This window comes from Phoca vitulina, unplaced genomic scaffold (genome assembly GCF_004348235.1).
Source record: "Phoca vitulina isolate PV1807 unplaced genomic scaffold, GSC_HSeal_1.0 scaffold8, whole genome shotgun sequence".
In the NCBI taxonomy this organism is placed as follows: Eukaryota; Metazoa; Chordata; class Mammalia; order Carnivora; family Phocidae; genus Phoca; species Phoca vitulina.
The window spans coordinates 14,737,131-14,746,680 of NW_022589711.1; the positions used below are offsets into that span (position 1 = coordinate 14,737,131).

Below are 9,550 nucleotides of genomic sequence, written 5' to 3' on the forward strand. Positions count from 1 at the left end.
CAGAGGGAGAAGCAGACTCCCCACCTGAGCAGGGAGTCTGATGTGGGACTCAATCCTGGATCATGACCTAAGCCTAAGGCAGTCGCCCAACCGACCGAGCCACCTAGGCGCCCAAAGCATCCCCTTTTTCTATTTTTTTTTTTCTCATTAGACACAAAGAAAAGGCAAATTGCCTGAGGCTTTTGTGAGGACATGGCTGCTATTCAAACAGACTGGGGACCTACTTTTCTGCTTAGGATATTTACAGTCATTAGAGATTAAACCATTCTGAGTGCCATTCTCAATCATTTAAATAAAAATACCACCAAAATCCATGGTCCTACAAAAATTAAAAGAAATAATCTATGGAAAATCCAGCAATTAGCTTAGTTTATGAGCAGCATATAGTTACTGATACTGGAGTATTAAGCTACAAGATAGAGGAAATAACAAATGATAAATATAGATAGAGAAGTACTTAAATAAAGATATTAGATATACATATAAATAATCTCTGTATTGGCGAAATCCATTGATAGATGGGAAAATGTGGAGGGAGGGAGAAAGATAATTGGATTCTAATATTGCTGTGTGACAATATCTAATTGTCCAACATCCTGACTTTGGCAAAGCACTGGGATATCTCATAGGTGAGGAGACCATACAATTTATCATCTAACATACGACATTTTGGAAATAAAAAAGATGCTATTAGTAATTATACTAGAAAAACAGACATAACCCAAGAGGGCACCATGTAAATTAAGAACAGTGGACACCTTAATCAAAAGTGTTATCCAATCCCATTGGTGAACATGGTTAAAATAATCTTGACATATTTGACTTTCTTCTGTTGTTTTCTTTTTAGCTATTTAATTCATAATTTATTTTCCTTACATTTGCTTCTTTTAGTTTGTTTTTATTAATGTCATTCTTATATTTCTTTGTCATATTCTTTGATCAAAAATTTGGTAACTTGAAAAATTAGAATCCTTAGTGTTTTCCTGGTCTTACTAAATGTAGACATATTTAATTGTTCACCCTCCTATACACAACATATAAGCCATTACCTTCAATTTTTTTCAGGAATTATATTTAATTTTTTTAGATTCAACCATTAGGTAAAATTTTATTTCAGTTTGTTCATTGCTTTTCAAATAATACACTGTTAATAATAGAGCTGTCTTTATAAAGATTAAAATCATAAGCTTTGCGCAGTGGCAGTATCGTAGCCAATGAGGTTTATCCGAGGCGCAATTATTGCTAATTGTCTTCATTATAGAAATCTTGTGTATCGTTCTTTGCATTTATCCTTATCTTAAAAGTACTTTTGATGCTAGTATAATTAGTTTTAAAAATTGTTTTCAAATTTTTAAATTGCTAATGTATAAAAACACAATTTGCTTTTACATATTTATGTCATATATTCTGACAATGCTAAATTTAGTTACTAAAATATTTTATTCATGTTTTATACATTCCTTTAAAATTATACATACACACAAAAATTTATTAAAGGTCTGAAAAGATTTTTACATCTATCTTTCCACTGTTTATGTCTTTTATTTTTTATTACATTTGTTAGGAACCTAGATCTATTGCATAAAAGTGGTCAGTGTATATCTTCTTTCCAAACTTAAGGGAAATTGTTCATTCTTACACTTTCAAATGTGATAGTATCAATTAATGTCAAACTTTGCCAAATACTTTTGTATCTATTGTGATGATCATATGATATTTATCCTATATTTAGCTAATTAATTTTTTAAAAATATTTAACCAAAATTCCATTTTGGAATAAACCCATTTTTCATGACATAGTGTCTTTTCATCACATTACACTTGATTTCTATTTTGTTAGTGACTTTTAAGTCTTATGATGATGGAAGATATGAACATATAAATATAAATGCATAATTCTCCTTTCTTCTAATGTATTTATCTGATTCTGGTGCTATGGGTATGATGGTCTCATAAAACAAGTAGGGAGTTGTTTTATTCCTATTAATGTTGGCAAAAAAAATTTAGTAATAGGGGCGCCTGGGTGGCTCAGTCTTTAAGCATCTGCCTTTGGCTCAGGTCATGATCCCAGGGCCCTGGGATTGAGCCCCACATGGAGCCACACACTGAGCCCTGCATCGGGCTCCCTGCTCAGCAGGAAGCCTGCTTCTCCCTCTCCTACTCCCCCTGCATGTGTTCCCTCTCTCACTGTCTCTCTCTCTATCAAGTAAATAAATAAAATCTTTAAAAAATTTGATAATAAATAGTATTTCTTCTTTAAATATGTGTGGAAAACACTGGTAAGACTTAGTGGTCCTGGAGTTTAAAGATTTTTAATTAAGAATTCATTTTTAAAATACATATAGAAGGCTATTCATGTTTTTCATTTTTTCTTTTGTCAGTTTCTGTAACTTGTTTCTTAAAAGGAATTTGGCAAATTCATGTCAATTCCTATATTAATTGACATAATGTTATTCATAATAGTTTCTTATTTTTTTTAATGTTCGTAGAATTTGTAGTATTTTCCTTTTATTTTATGGCTGACATTGGTGAATTGGGTTTTCTTTCTTTTTTTTTGATCAGAATTAGGTTTTTAAAAATAAATTTTCGATGAGTCATGCTTCATTTCATTGGTTTCCCTGTGCGATTTTTTTTTCTGTTTTCTGTTATTTTTTATATCTGTAGTATATCCATTCCTTCTACTTAGATTTTAAATCCTCCCCATTTTTTAGCTTCATAAGATGGATGCTTAATTCTCTTAAAAAACTTTTGTTTTTCACGTGCAGTTAAAAGCACAAATTCTTTTCTGAGCTATGTTTGAGTTGTACTTCAGAAAGTTTAATATGTTGTATTTTCATTTCCATTCATGTAAACTCAGTAATGCCCACGAAGATTTCCTCCTGAATACACAAGATCATATTGTCATTTTCCAATAATTTGGGAATTTTCTTGATATCTATTATTTATTATTGATACTTATTACAGATTTCTTTTTTTTTTTTTTAAAGATTTTATTTATTTATTTGAGACAGAGAGAATGAGAGAGAGAGAGCACATGAGAGGGGGGAGGGTCAGAGGGAGAAGCAGGCTCCCTGCTGAGCAGGGAGCCTGATGTGGGACTCGATCCAGGGTCTCCAGGATCATGACCTGAGCCGAAGGCAGTCGCTTAACCAACTGAGCCACCCAGGCGCCCTTATTACAGATTTCTAACTTAATTCTGTTGGTCAGATAACCTGACTTTAGGCTTTTGAGATCTAGTGGGGCAAATTTCATGTCAAAGCATATGTTCTATCTTGATGAATGTTTAATAAGCCCCTGAAAAGAATGTGAATTCTGCAGGTCTGTGTTGTAATGATCTATAAATGTCAAGGTCAAGTTTTTCAATAATGTTTCTCAAATCTTTATGTTTATGATATTTTATTCTGCTTGTTCTATCAATTACTGAGAATGGAGTTTTAAAACTTTCAAAATGATTTAAATCTATTCTTCCTTTATTTTGTAAATGTTTGTTTCATGAATGTTGAAACACTATTATTAAGTAAATGCATCCTCAGAACTTTTATATCTTCTTGACAAATTAATAAGAAATTTCCTTCTTCATCTCTTGTAATATTGCTTATATTGAAGGCTATTTTTTCCAATATTTATATAGCCATCCCATATTTTTGTTATAATTTACACTGGCATGACATATCATCTTTGACCAACTTACTTTTCAGTCCTTAACCTTTACATATTTAAAATGTGTCCCTTATAGGGGCGCCTGGGTGGCTCAGATGGTTAAGCGTCTGCCTTCGGCTCAGGTCATGATCCTGGGGTCCTGGGATCGAGTCCCACATCGGGGTCCCTGCTAGGCGGGGAGCCTGCTTCTCCCTCTGCCTCTGCCTCTCTCTCTCTCTCTCTGACTCTCATGAATAAATAAATAAAACATTAAAAATAAAATAAAATAAAATAAAATGTGTCCCTTATAAATAACATATAGTTGGATCTTGCTTTTTTATATATATACCATTTGAAGTATCTGCTTTTTCATTTGTTTTCACATAATTTGCATTTAATATAGTTAATGATTTTGTTAGGTCATTAAAATATGATCTTTAGCATTCATTTTCAAAGTTGCCATCCTTTTTCATTTTTCTTCTTTTCCTGTTTTTGTTTTTTCTCAAAGACCAAGTAACTATATTTTAACATTTTATTTCTTCATAGCTATTGGCTTCTTTACTCTATACCTCCTGGTTTATATTTTAACTGGATACTCTACAGATTAAAGTAAACTTTTTTCTTAACTCATTGATATATACCATGAATTAATGTTATACCATTTCACATATATATTAGAGACCTTTAAAAATATACATACATGAAGTATATAAATAATAACAAATTTTCTCTCTTTTGTTTTGATGCTATTATGTTTTATATATATAACTACAAAATTATAAATCTTAAAATGCAGTGTTACTGTTTTCACTTCATAAAGATATTTTGTAATGTTTCTTATAGTGCTTTTCTTCTGGTGGCAAATTCTTCCCATTTGTTTAACTGAATATATCTTTATTTTACAATTATTTTTAAAGAATATTTTCATTGAATATAGAAATGTTGGTTGAATTTATTTTTCCTTAAGCATTTTAAAGATTTTTTTATCTTCTTCTGGCCTCTTTATATCCAATAAGTCAGCTGTCATTCATTTTGCTTTTTCCCTTTAAATAATTTGTCCTTTTTTTCCTCAGGCTTTTTATAAGATATTTCTTTATCTTTTGTTTGCAGGATTTTAATCCTGTTATGCTCAACATAGTTTTCTTTGTCCCACTTGGGTTTATTGGTGATCTTGGATTTGTTAGTAGATATTTTTCTTTAATAGATATAGGCCTATTCAGGTCATCTATTTTTTCTTATGTGAGTTTTAGCATATTGTGTCTTCCAAGGAATTGATCTATTTCATTTAGGTTATCAAATTTGTGGGCATAGAGTTGTTCATAGCATTCTTTTACTATCCTTTTAATGTCTATAGTGTCTGTAGTGATCTCTTCTCTTTCATTTCTGATATTAATACTTGTGTCCTTCCCTTTTTTCCTTAGTTAGTCTGGCTAGAAACTTACTGATTTTATTGTTCTTTTCAGAGACCCCGATTTTATTTCATTAATTTTCTCTATTGATTTCCTGTTTTTAATTTCATTAGCTTCTGTTCTAATTTTTATTATTTCTTTTACTGCTCACTTAGGATTTAATTTGCTGTTCTTTTTCTAGTTTTATAAGGTAGAGTCTTGGATTACTGATTTTAGATCTTCTTTTCTCATATGCATTCACTACTATAATTTTCCCTTTGAGCACTATTTTCACTGCATCCCATAAATTTTGATAACTTATGTTTTCATTTCATTTAGTCCAAGATATTTTTAAATTTTGAGATTTCTTCTTTCATATCCATATTTAAGACTACTAAATTTTTCTTCTGTATTATCCAGTCTGCTGTAAAACTCATGCATTAAATAAGGCAATTCATGATAGCCCTTACTCTCAGGCAGTGGTTGTCAATCAGAGACAATTTGCAGCAAATAAATATTTCACTATGTCTGGAAACTTGTTTTTTTTTATTGTTGTGACTTAGGGAAGAGATATTATTGACATTTAAAATGTAGAAGCTGAGGATACTGCTAAAGAACCTAAAATGCACAGGAAAGTCCACTAAAATGAAGATTTATCTGGCCTAAATTGTCAATAATACCAAGATTGGGACACCGTGCTCTAGGGATTTATTTTTTATTATTATTTTTAATCTTCCTAAAGTGTGGCCTGAAGTTTCAAGTAAATGTCTGGTCTTTTCTGTGGTATCTTTCCAATATGTATGGTCAGAACTCTAAGATCGTTCACTGCTTTCCCAACGTCAGAATCTCTTTTCAATTGACAGCACCAAGTAACTATTTTCTGTAAAGACTGAAAGATCTTTTTGCATACATTCCTGAACAACCAGAGAAAGAATCAATGAATTCCTATACAGGTTTGGAGGCTTCATTTTGCATAAATATTTCCTATGTGTATTATGTCCCCCAAATCCCAACCTTCCCATGATGATTACTATGATTCTCTGTATGATTACTAAATGAAATCTATGCATAGGTTAAAAACACATCTTTCATGGAGCCAACATCATTCTCTGATTATTTGGGGCTCTTCATGTACCAACAAAGAAGGACATCTGTATTGGGAGAGTACTTGATCCTGATAAGGAAGATTGGGTTAATGTTATACCACTGGAACAAAGAAGACTACATTTGGAACCTAGAGGATTCATTGGAATGCCTCTTTGTACTTCTGTGCTCAGTAATCCAGCTGAATACATTGACTCAACAATAACAAGACAACCAAGAACCCTGATCCTAAAGGAATGTAGATGAGGATCAACCAAATACATGAAGATCCTTATTCACCAACATGCTGGTGGAATGTAAGAAAAACAGAATTGAGAATAGAAGAAGGCAGCTATGAATTCATTTTTACTAACTACAAAGTGAGGATTGTAAATGCTATATTATTATAATGTATTTCTCCTTTATACAACAATAGAGAAGAACACTGATGGTAGATAATAATTTAGAATTTAAGTGGAAGTGTAACAAAATTATTTGTGTCCCCCCCTCCCCCGGTTGGGGGCTTACTCTTTAAATCATACAAAGGATAAGAGTACAAGCTAAAGGCTAAAGGTTGGTAAATTCTACTGAATATTTCCCATGTGCTATGGGAGGTTGACATATCTAGACTTACAGCAACTGGCTATCTTGCCCTCTGGCTGCTCTTTGGGTTTGGTCCATGGGTAGTACCAAGAGGATATTAGAAAAAGGAGAGGAATCAGGTCAGTTCTTTACTAAGTTCTCACCTTGCTTGTCTCTTATTTAGTTTTCCTCGGTTTCTTTGTTTGCCTCTGAAGAGTTTCTCTCAGATGTTTGTGTCTCTCAACCAAATATTTCCTCCTATCAGGTATCCTTTTCCACATAAGATTCTGTGTCTCAAAGTTCTGGAAATGTCCCCTCTATATCCTCTTCATCCCTAACAGTGGTAAAGCAGAGCCCCAAATCCTACAATTACTTACTCCTGTACTGTATTATTCTTTTTTGTATCTTTGTACATTGCATTTCCCATTTTAAACAATCTATTAATCTATCTTCAGATTATCCTAATATGAGTGCACCATATATTTTCTGTTGAAGTGAATGATACAATTTCTATCCCCAACAGACTTTCTTTTGTTAAATGGCATCTTGAGTAAATCTGCCAAAATTGGCTTAATCACATAATTAATCATTTAAGAAGGATACATTAGAGAATGAAAGGGAGATAATATTAATGTAGTAACAGTATTAAAAAGGTAGTGCATCATGACAACAGGTGTTATTAGGGACTATTCCAAAGAACCCAAAGTATGTGATCAACCCAGCCAGAACCCTTTGGGTTCACATATACAATGCCATCAAAATTTCAAATGTGTATTATTAAGAAATAGTACTTATTTGAATATATCTGACCATTACCAGGTTTGGTTTGATCTGGATCTGAAACACAGAAAATCCAGAAATTCTTACAAAACAAAGGCCTCTGTTCAATGTGCCATTGTTAATAATTCTAGTGGCCTGGAAGAAATAACAAATATCTAAGGACTTCAGCTATATAAATTTATATCAAAAACATGTCAACAGATGTTATGAAGCAGTACTTCAAATTGGATGGAAAGTATGGAGAAGGATTAGGGTGAACAGAAATGAATAAAATATAACAATAAGGAGGAAATTAATTTGAAAGTATATTTTTGATATAGTATTGAAGTAATGGTATAGATTCATTGAAATCCAGACTTAATTTGCTTTACTTGGAGGTTTTCTGATCTGTTAACGAACTTAGTATCCCCCATTAAAACTATGTGTTTTATGTGAAGACAGATCATTTGCAACAGATAACAAATGTTGAACTCATTATAATATCTGAGTGACTAATTTTTCATAGAAGGTGAAAATCATGACAGACTATAGGGAGAAACACTACACTGTTCTGTCCTGGACTTTCTAGTCTAGAGCACAGCAGTAAATTTAAGAAAAAGCAAAAAGAAAACAAAGAAACAACACATGAACAGAAAGTTCTTTTTGCCCCTGATATCTTTGTTGCAATTTCTGAGTTTGAAATATTAAGGTGAGGTCCATGAGGAAAGAGTATGATTTAAAGCCATTTTTTAACTAAAATATAAACACCTAAAAAACACTATTATAAGAATCAAACATACAGAGGGATAAGAGGGATAAAATACATCTTTGTTTAAAAAATTGGATTGTTAATCTTTATGAGGTAAATTATCTTTTGAAGGCAGATTATTTGGCAGCACATTTACATAACATCTCTTTATTAAAAAATGTGTTACTGTCTTGTCTTGATCTTTCAATACTATAGTGATTATAATTTTTATTCCGTTGGACAAAATAAATATTTTTCCATTAACCATAAAAGAAAATATCAGTTTTTAAATTTTATAATTAAAGCTCTCTTCAACTTTAGTTTGGTAAGGCAATTTGAAGCTTTATGAAATAGAAATGTTAGAATTATTTGTATATCACTAGAAAGCTTTGTGTTATCTGATGGAAGTATTTGTGTTATGTAATTAAATTGAAGTGTGAATATCATTTTAATTGTATTCACTCTTCCCACATGGTGAACTTTAACACTGACTATCTAGCAAGAACCTCCCGAACTGGTTTTATAGCTAGAATCAAATTAACTTTAATTATATTGTCAAGGTCTCTTTTAATTTTAATTTCCTTGATACATCAAATTTGTAGATAACGATTTAGATGCCACTGAGGGAAAACTGTTCAAATGGGAAGTTATTATGTATCATATCTTACTTGTAATATTGAATTGTTTCTATTCTTATAATATCACAGTTTTGAAAATGTCATTAGCCCCACCCATTTCCCTCTGTTCTATCTCAGAAGTTACTAACAACAGGCTGTTCCAATATAAGGTAACAACTTGCAGTGACTCTCCCTGAAAATGTACTCATCCTTTAGAGTATGCTCTGCCTGAACTTCAGGTAGTTCATAAATGTCAGGGGATTAATGCACCAGGGATAATCATAAAAAAATGAGTGTTGAGTGTTGGTGGATAAATATCTTAATTACCTCACTAATTCACTATGATTCTGAGATATGTTCCACAACGTTTCCCACAGTCAGTTTCCAGTGGGATTGAACACCAGTTGCCCACACCAACAACTCATTCGTACCTATCTTACTTTAGCTTTCCTCCCTTTCTTGTCTCAACTGCTCACTCCTAAAAGTGCTTTCTGGCATTGCCTGCCAAATAATCTGCTTGCAACCAATCCTCTTCTCAAAGGCTACATTTGGGGAACCCAAACTGAGACCACTAATCTTAAAATATTTTGTTTGATTTCAGCCATTTAAAAGCAAAATTAAATAGAACCTTATCTAATATGTAACAAATTTGTACTAACCACAAAACCACACAATGTGGTATATTCATCATGGTTCTCTAGAGAAAACTAAGAGGAAAACTTCTCTAGAGAAGA

General features: G+C 32.1%; 1 pseudogene; it reads left to right on the forward strand.

The window, feature by feature from the left end:
* Positions 1 to 1,185: 1,185 nt before the first annotated feature.
* On the forward strand, positions 1,186 to 1,357 carry LOC116634235 (annotated as a pseudogene).
* The last annotated feature ends 8,193 nt before the right edge of the window (positions 1,358 to 9,550 follow it).